Below are 10,388 nucleotides of genomic sequence, written 5' to 3' on the forward strand. Positions count from 1 at the left end.
TATATATTGCCCATGTTCATACAAAGTTCTTGTTCAATATAACAAATCTTATCCATGACCTGGTATTCATATATATCTGTGAATGGGATGTTGTAGGACCACTCGATAGCTTTAAGTCCTTCATTAGGAGAGCTAGTGAGAAATCTGTAGAAGATATTTACTGATTATAAATCTCACAACATCTGATGATAACAATCCACAGGCTATCTTTCTATTCTAAGTGTTGAACTACGAGAATGACATTTATTGCAGGATTTATTTGTATGGGATTTATGCCAACTATTTATATGATTCAATCTCGTATTGAATTGCGACACGTGTCCTGGGCAGATATTTCCTTAAGCAGCGTGTACCTATTTGTAGGAAATCCACGTCCTATTGTCACGGTCAGGGTATATGTACATTACCTTCTAAGAATTTATTAACGTCATCACTAGTTAATGTACTGCACACATGCATGTACTTACCTCAATCATGAATAATATTTTGTCCTGTTATCGAAAGTAGTTTTAGAGAGGAAGACAAATGGTTATAATTCTTAAGAAATAAGGTTATAATTATAATAAAAGTGTAAGAAATTGATAGAAAGTTTTATATGGAAGATAATTATTATTGAAATAAAAACGACATAAGTTTTTCCACAATCTATAGAATAATTGTAGTCCATTGTACGATTCTAATTATATTATAAGCTTGTGTTTATAAATCACAATCAGACAAGTGGATTGTAACATAAACGTTACAGCAACATATTTGTATTGTTTCACCTGTAATGTTGCGTTGTAGAATGAAAACCTCCCTTTTTCAATCGATTCCTGTACTTGATAATGTATATATTTTTGGAATAATACGAAATACATCCTTTGCTCTGGACGTGAACGAGTTACAGCCAAAGGTAACATCTAAACCACCCTAATATGGGTGTATATGTGTGCTAACTATCTATATCCAGATGTGGTAGTTAGCGGTTGTCATCATTCATCAAGATGCAAAACCGAGGACTCAGATTATCATTCAAATCAAGACTCGTAACCCAATTTGTACAACAGTGTGATATGACAGTAATTCCTTTAAAAAAAGCGACAATACCCCTCCCAAATTCATAAGTAATCTCTGCCAAAAGCAGAGTCGATTGTATGATTCTGACTCTATCATTAGCAGTTAATATATCTGACTTTAGAAAGAGGCACCGCTATATAATACATCCCATTTGTCTGTGTCTGCCAACTTCGTGCATCTAAATTAATCTTCATCTCCCATCCCACACATATGAGTCACAGACCGTTCATGATATAAAAATTCAAGTTTCAATATAAAATTTTCCTTCGTCATCTTACGTGTCAATTTTTCTTTTTAAACATCAACAATAACAGAATAAAAGCATCTGTCATTTCAGCCATAAAGCGGATTAATCACATAACCTGTCACCATACTTTTAAATATAAATAACACTAAGAGAGCCTTATGTGTATAGTGTAGCTATAAGTATGTATCTATGTAAGTGTATTCAGCGATGGGAACATATCTCTATCTAGTTCAGGTGACGCTTAACTGCTTATCAAAGCCTACTTGACGAAATGTATACAATTTCTATAATACATCAGTTGCTTTTAAAGTGGCAACGCTATATTGTCCGATCATCTCGCTTCAATGCGCTATTTCATATCAAAGTTATTTTTAGAATACACAGTTGTCCGTGTGAACATTTTCCTGAATACGCTTATCATTTTCCAAAAGCCTGTTGTCAATACATCTATTCTACAGGAACATAGGCCCAGCCAGGGTGGATCGCTGAGTAAATGAGACTAAATATGTCCTTTAGAAAACAGGTGTTTACACAAAACATACGCACCTGTATGGTACAATATATATTTTTGTGACCATATAAAGGACTGAAACGCTATGCTTGTAGAGGGTATTCCAGAGAAACTCTCCAGTAAATAGACGAAGCCTCTGAAGGCTCTTCGTGTCTATGGGGCTTTATGCGTCCTGTTGTGTGTTGCACAATGTAAGCAATGGTAAAGCTATCACATGTATTTTACACGATTTTACGCAATGACCCCGACACAACATGGAAGAATCTGAAAAGGTTTTTTAACCAAATAATAAGATTCATGAAGCAAATATATACACCCTTTCAAAACAATTAGTATAGGTTGTGTTACCAAGTGCCTTTAATTAACAAATGAAGAGAATCAAATTTTACCCGCACTGTTTAAAGCGTTTCAGATATTTTCTCATTCATTCTGTGTCGTGCTTGTCTGGGCTTCAAATGCGATGTGTGTTAGTTGCGCCGTTGATGTTTAAGGTATCAAATTGGTAATTTAATGCCCAACAGCAGCCGACTTACTTGATTAAAGGGAAATAATACACATAATATCATTAAGATGTCTGTCAAAGACGAAACACACGTAATGTCTAAATGGTAGATGACAATGTTAAATGGAAGATGTGTCGACAACGACGCAGCTCTGTGCCTTGTGTTAATATTACTACTATTTTATACTTATAAAGCAACATGTTTAACATATGTAGTAACAATGTATCTAAACAGATCCATAATGACAAACGGATATACAGCTAACATATTCTTGAATAAAAAAATAACTAAATTATACGTATTCTCAAAACTCTTGAAGAAGAATTCCCAAAATAGACATATATTGCATGTACTAATATAACACTGCACAGTATTGAATGGATTCGATTCTTGTAACCTTATATTTGCGAGCCTTTATTTTGAATGAAAACCATCTTTATTCTAATTGGTACGTTACTATATTCGAAAAGATATATCAATATATTACAATGAATAATATATTGTAGGTAATGTTCCATTACATTCATACCAACATGGTGACATCTTCACCATATATTTGCTCCGTGGCTAAATATATTTAGCGTTTGTGGGTATAGGTATTTAATGCATTTGTTGTACATTGTGGGTTTAATAAGAAATTGTAAAAGTATTATGATCAGGTTTACAACATTGAACACGTCTTATGGTAGGCACATGAAGGACATTTCCGAATCCCATGCTTCAGTGATAAAGTGTCTGTCGCAATTCCCTATTTCATCCTGTATCACAGAATCCTGTGATTTTTCGGGTAAACAATTGACTTGCCTTAGCATGTGTTTGGGATGCCACTGGTTATGCAATGTTCACCTTTTCGCTAACACATGGTATCATCACCATTTGATCGTGATTCATAAACACATGCTCATGGTATAGTAGGAATCGTACAATGGACGTTGCCTTTGGCAGATATTGTTATGCTTGTGGAAAGGGTTTAATACATTTTTATATACATCCTTTCATAATTTCAAAGCAGATTAAATGTCTCGGATAACCATTTTATGTATGACTTTCAAGAATAGACAAAGCTATAACCCTCCTAGACGAACATAGTCTCACAAATGAACATATTTTACAGAAAAAAAAGTTGTTGAATTATCTTGACGAAATATAATAAAAAGGAACCAAGAGACTTTCTTCATTTTCAGAGGACAACTGCAGTAATCAAGACTAGCTATTGTAGACTTGCATGGGCTGTAGATGGAGTTGGGTACAGTTGTTTGAGTATCCGCATGATAGAACATGACCCATTCCATACCCGCTGGAATTGCACATGGTCTTGTAATCATTTCATTCTAGGGATTAAAGAACATGTTTTAACTTTTGTCATGCAAATTGTGTGAATGACGGGTACGAAAGGTAGGGTAGGACATGCTTCCCCATTTCCCGAACACCAGATGGCATCACTGATTTTCAGTGATTCATTCATATAATTTTCACAACTATTTCCCCCTCAACACGTAATGGAATCTGTTTCGGCGGATAATCAAGACTGGTTATTCTATAGCATTGACTTTTCATATTTATTGTTTGATGTGGCACTGTGTCATCCCGGCCGTGCACACACAAATGCAAACGCGATTTACTTTTCTTAGCGCCGATATATGAGTTGAAATAGTTCACGGATGACATTGTCCGAGCAGATTTAGTCAAATTCGTGTAAATACAGTTGAGATGGTAAATGGTAGCACTTCTTTTATATTTTGTTTACATTTGCCTGTGTATATTAAATTATTTTGAACAGGATATATTTTTTGTCATTCATGAAATTGTGACAAATTTAGCTGAACGATGTTCTAATGTTTGTCCCGAAACAATTCACTCGTCACTGTAAGCATATAGGTATAAATGCTTCTGTAATATACCCTACTATACATTGTCAATTTTAGACATTATTATAGTTTACAGAAATGCGTACCATTAAGTGCAATTAAACATATCAGTCTAAAACATGTATGATGTACTTACATAGTGTATAGTACATAAAGCAATAGGAAAACTAAGTATAACATTGCATGGTGTCAATAATTTGATGTTTTATATATTCTATATAACTATCTACATATTTCACATTCTACATTAATATTACAACGTAGCTAATACATTTTCTACAAATAATGGTAAGATTCCTGGAGGCCTGGTGTTTGCACGGTTTGTCAAGGGCAGCGAGTGATGCCAGGAACTCTAGCCTACAGACAATCGATACATCTCCACATCACTCCTGTAGCCCCTGTTTGTCGCCTGTCCTCATGCCTACCACTCCGCCTAACGGAACAAGGTAATTATCATGTCAGTAACAGCGGATTAGTAAATTGACATGTTTCACGCCATTTTATGATTGATCATGTTTCAATAAGGATTTTGACGATGATATTTTTACAGCAAAAAACTTTCTTTTTCTTAAACGCATGTCATGATATTTGCCTATGATGACAGGCATTGATCATCGGTCATTCGTTAATTTGATCTTTTTGACATCGACGAGAGAATTATTTTATCTGCAAGTTGAATATATTTCAGTTTAGTTTTATATTGTACTGCTTTTTGGTATTTTTAAATTTGTTCCGATTTTTGTTTTTCCCCCAAAATACAAATTTGAATAATTAAAACATTTTATATGGTTCATTGTAACATTATCATATATTCTGTATAAACAGTTCGGAAAATGTTTGTGATTAAAAATATAGAGAATTACAAATGATTAAAACATAGAGAGATACAAATTTATAGCAAAAACAATCTGTTTGAAGCTTATTGCTTCAATGAATTGAATTGAGCATGAATGATTTTTATCACGAACCTTTGTTTTGACATGTTGGTGAATGAGGAACTTATTCAAATAACAGCGCAACGATCAACATATGTTAATAGTATTCTAAAATGCATTTACAAAAAAAAAATTTATATCGGCGAAAACAAATGTCTGTAACGACACATAAATTGAACACCAGTTATTTTAATTTAGAAATAATAAACTTTTCAAAGCTTGGAAACATGTGTAGTGAACGCTCTGCTTCACAGCTGGAGAAATATCTAACCATTCATTACGCGATCATCCCCTCCGTTGAAGACACGCAATGGCAGGATAGTGGTTATGACTTTCAATAACAATACAATACAATACAATACAATACAATACAATACAATACAATATAATTGTTTCAACAAAAGTGCCAAAAAGGTTATATTGTTATAAACGTGATGAAGACGTTAATCAAATATGGCGACGCCATCATCCATAACTGGAATATTCCTGAGATTAAACGGGGAAAAAACACCACAAATATTAAGGGACCACATTAAACCTATAGTTTCCGGTGACTTCGTCCGGATTGACTCCTGTCCGGACAAACGAATTGTGCTTATATGAGCATGTCTATTTAATTATATACTACTCAAAACAAATTAAAGAACACCCTCAATTGGTTGGGTATGGGTTGCAATACCCACAAGCCATTACAGAGTAACAATGGTCATATGAAAAACTCGGGTGTTTAACTTCTTTTGAGTAGTATACATATATTAAACATTCCAGCGGGTAATCAGTTGGGAGGCCTGCGATCCAGATTAACAGGGTCTGGACTAATATGGTTGCATTTTATTCGATTGTTTTCATTGTATTTATTGTATTCAAATCCAATGTTATAAAGATTTTGTTGCTTTACCGTGTTGGCGCCGTAGTGGCTCCTATTCACGTATTTCTGAATAGATAATACTAGATACAATAGAATAATAGCTGAAGAAGAACGAAACCATTAGACTAACGTTTAATTCCAGAAATAAAGCTATCTTATTCAAAAATACAATCGACCCGTGAAGATCCGGGGTAGAATAGGTCTTCAGCAAACCATGCTTGTCGTAAAAGGCGACTATGATTGTCGTAAGAGGCGACTTACGGGATCGGGTGGTCAGGCTCGCTGACGCATGTCATCGTATCCAAATTGCGTGGATCGAAGCTCATGATGTCAATCACTGGATTGTCTTGTCCAGACTCGATTATTTACAGGCCGCCGTCAGAAAGCTTGAATATTGCTGAGTACGGCGTTAAACAACAAACAAACAAACAATCAATCAATCAAAAATAAAATACAAATGGAGCCCAGAACAATGCCTTATTTCAAGAGCTAATTTCCCGAGGCTGAGGCAAATCTAGACTTGCCAAATCATTCTAGACTTGAGTTGAATTAATTAATTAATTTATTATCGAGGGTCTGGGAGACAGACCATGTGACCGCATGCATAAAGAAGATGCGAATCATTAAAATAATTTTTGAGATGTACAAGGCCACGTATAGTGTCTTCTGAGGGTAAGCATGTACACTTCATCTCACCCGTGAAGATCCAGGGTAGAATATGTCTTCAGCATCTCTTGCTTGTCGTAAGAGGCGAGTATTAACGGGATCGGGTGGTCAGGCTGTCTGACTTGGTTGATGCATGCCATCGTATCCTAATTGCGTAGATTGATGCTCATGATGTCAATCACTGGATTGTCTGGTCCAGACTCAATCATTTACAGACTGCCGGAATATTGCTGAGTGCGGCGTTTAACATCAAACGAACACATATTTATTTCGAACTTCGACATTAAGGTATGCTGGAATATTGTGAGTGCGGCGTTAAACATCAAAAGAAACACATATTTATTTCGAACTTCCACATTAAGGTATGGTGGAATATTTCGAGTGGGTTCAGTTTGCCAGAGTGTAAAATTATGTCTGAAAATTTTCTGTGGTATGCCAGCGTGTATAAACACGACTAGACTGTTGCGTTAGCGTTACTCTGAGCAAATGGGTAGTGCGGTACTGTTTTATCGATATTCATGCTACATTCGCCGTCAACACATTCATAATATATATTATCCAGGTTACTGATCGCTGCGACCCGGGTTATCTGATAACTGGAAACAATTGCATGGGTTACTTTATATAAGGACTATGTAGCGCCTCCCAGTCGCCGCTGGACATTCGTGCGTGATTCCTGATAACGCATGAAGCTAAAAGGATATGTTGTTATTGGTAAGTGAGTGAGTTGGGTTTAACGCCGCTTTTAACAGTATTCCAGTTATATCACGGCGTGTCAGCTTAATGTGGGAGGAAAGCCCGAAGTGGTGCAGGTCTCAGACGTTTGAAACTTCGGGAAAACCCTTGAGCGGGTATGGTACTGACAAACCTAAAAACATGATCGGGGATTCGAACCCACAGTTATAGATTCCTGGCGTTCCCAAGGGACGCAACTCGGCACAGCGAATTGCGGCGCCTTATACGACTGGGCCACCCGTGCTCCATGGAACGTTATGATTTGTTTGTAATACAATGTGTTCTTCTAATTATGCATTAAAAGATGTGCTTGGTGTTTTATTTTGTTTCGTTTTTACGCTGAGGTCATATATAGTCCAGCTATATATCGGGGGTATGTAAATACTTCACTCTGGCCAGACGAGTCACCTCGTCAAGTAATTTGTTAAGGACATTTCCAAATTTGACGAATTAGTAACCAAAATTATGTCCGATGCAAAACCATATGTTCCCATGTGTTTTTTCAGGTGAACAATTGACCTGCCTTTGCATGTGTTTGTGACGGGTGCCACATGTGGGCAGGATACGCTGACCTTCTGAATATCTGGTATCATCACTATTTTATAAGGTGATTCAAAAACACATGCTTCTAATCCAACTGTATTTCATATAGATTAGCTATTCGTACAGTGCTGCATTCACACCAACCCTGGACATGTATTTTGTTGACAACAAATCAACCTGAACAACGTGTCATTCTGATAATACCATAATGTGAAGACTCCATGGGACAACCCTTCATTAAGTTGTAAATTCTATTTCTTTTTCAGATATAGCCAAATTGAAACTCCAGAATGAATCCACTTTGAAATAAAAATAAATTGATCCAAAATGAACATTTGCCGAGATCCTTATGTTTTTGCCTTGTAAATAGATACATATGGCACCTCACCTTCTGAATACTGTATTAAAGTTTCGTATATTTCAACAGATGGTTGGACTGCAATTGACAATGAAATTTGAACACACACACACACACACACACACACACACACACACACACACACACACCATCAACCCCCACAAAGAAGCATTATATACAAATTACTGGCGACACTTTTTTAGGCGTAGCGTTCAGCTGTGAAAATTATTTCTACCTGGTTTTAGTCAATCGTGTAATATGTCACAAAGATACGCATAAGCAGCTTTACTTTATTTATTCGTTGCAATTGTTTCGAAATGCATTAGATCGTAAACAGTTTAGTTGATGCTATGGTTTTCAACCAATCATGCGTTTCGAATCATAAACCACTAGAATACATATAAGCTCAAAGCCAATTAATGTGTTCAGGCTTCATAACGCCTGTCTGACCATTTGCTAATTAATGCGTCATTCTGAAATTTTCCGTTGGATATGAAAATGAAATAAAAATGCAGCAGAATATATATTTAAATATTTTTTATTTCATCTGGCATGCGGGTTCGACGATGAAGGAAATATATACCTAACACAAACATAATACATAATATTGGATTGATACAAGCTACGGACTATGAAATAAAAAACAGGCAGCGTAAAAACAAATAGCATCTTTTGGTATGACGCGGCTGGGGATCGAGCCCCCGACCTTCCGCTCTCCTTGTAGACGTTCTCTCTCTACTTGACCACGGAGGCGGTCCAAACGGTTATAAACGGTATCCATTGTGGGGTGATTTACGGATATATATGCAAGTATACTGAGTCAAATAAAAAACTTCACATTTTTAAAAGTAATATCATATATGATATACAACGGACAAATGTATCAGAGAAGGTAATGTTTAATCATTAATGTCCAAAGAAGGATTTTAATTAACGGTGGTAACCATAATTTGTTCCAAGCACCTACGGTATTCGGTAATAACATCAACAGTTTAAATCATAAGTCCCAAGCACGATAATCTGATGGCACACAAGTTCAGTAGCGCGTATGGCCACCATGTGCGTTGACAACTGCCACACAACGCCTCCGCATGGACCTTGTGATGCTTGTGAACACATGATTCGGAAGACGACGCAATTGTTGCTGCAAAATGGTGCCAAGATCTTGCAAATTCTGTGGTTGGTTCTGGAGAGTGCGCAGACTTCTGCCAAGAGCATCCCAGACGTGTTCGATGGGATTGAGGACGGGAGACCTTGACGGCCAGTCCATGACGTTGACTCCCGCATTCTGAAGGAAATTCCTTGTCAAAATTGCTGTGTGGGGTCTGGCATTGTCGTGTTGGAAGATCAAACCGGGTCCATGTGCTGCCATAAAAGGCAGAAGTTCTGGTGCCAGTACCTGGTCGCGGTAAGCAGCAGCGTTGAGGTTGCCACAGATGACAAGAAGCCTGGAACGTGCATTGCCACAGAAAGCACGCCACACCATGACACTTCCGCCTCGAAATCTGACAACTTCCTGTACACAACACTGGGCGTAACGTTCATGACGGCGCATCCACACCCTCGCCCTACCATCAGCAAATCGAAGATTAAATCGGGATTCATCACTGAAGACGACTTGATTCCAATTCCTCTGAGTCCATCGTAAGTGTCGCTGTGCCCACAATTGACGTTGACGTCCGTGTAATTGAGTCAGAATCGGCCCGCAGTATGACCGTCGTGCTTGAAGGTGAGCAGTTCTCAGACGGTTTCGAACAGTTTGCACGCTCAGTCTACCCCTAAACAGTTCATTTCTGGTTGATGTAGCCGTCAAAAATCGATTACGGAGGTGACGTAAGACAATCTGACGATCCTCTGCATGTGACGTCACACGTGGTCGACCTGGCCGAGGGCGATCAGCGGTGGTACCCGTTTTCTGTAGACGCTTCTGTAAATCATAAACAGTCCTTGCGACTTCAGCTACGGACGTTGCCGTCTGCAACATGCCGATGGCACGTTCACGTTGCACATTTGAAAGACGTGGCATGACAAATGGCCGTAAAGACTTTTGTTTTCTTGTGGTTTTTCATTTTTTGTTAATGACTGCTAACAAGTA

This window comes from Haliotis cracherodii, unplaced genomic scaffold, assembly GCF_022045235.1.
Source record: "Haliotis cracherodii isolate W230 unplaced genomic scaffold, xgHalCrac1.p SCAF_7, whole genome shotgun sequence".
NCBI lineage: Eukaryota > Metazoa > Mollusca > Gastropoda > Lepetellida > Haliotidae > Haliotis > Haliotis cracherodii.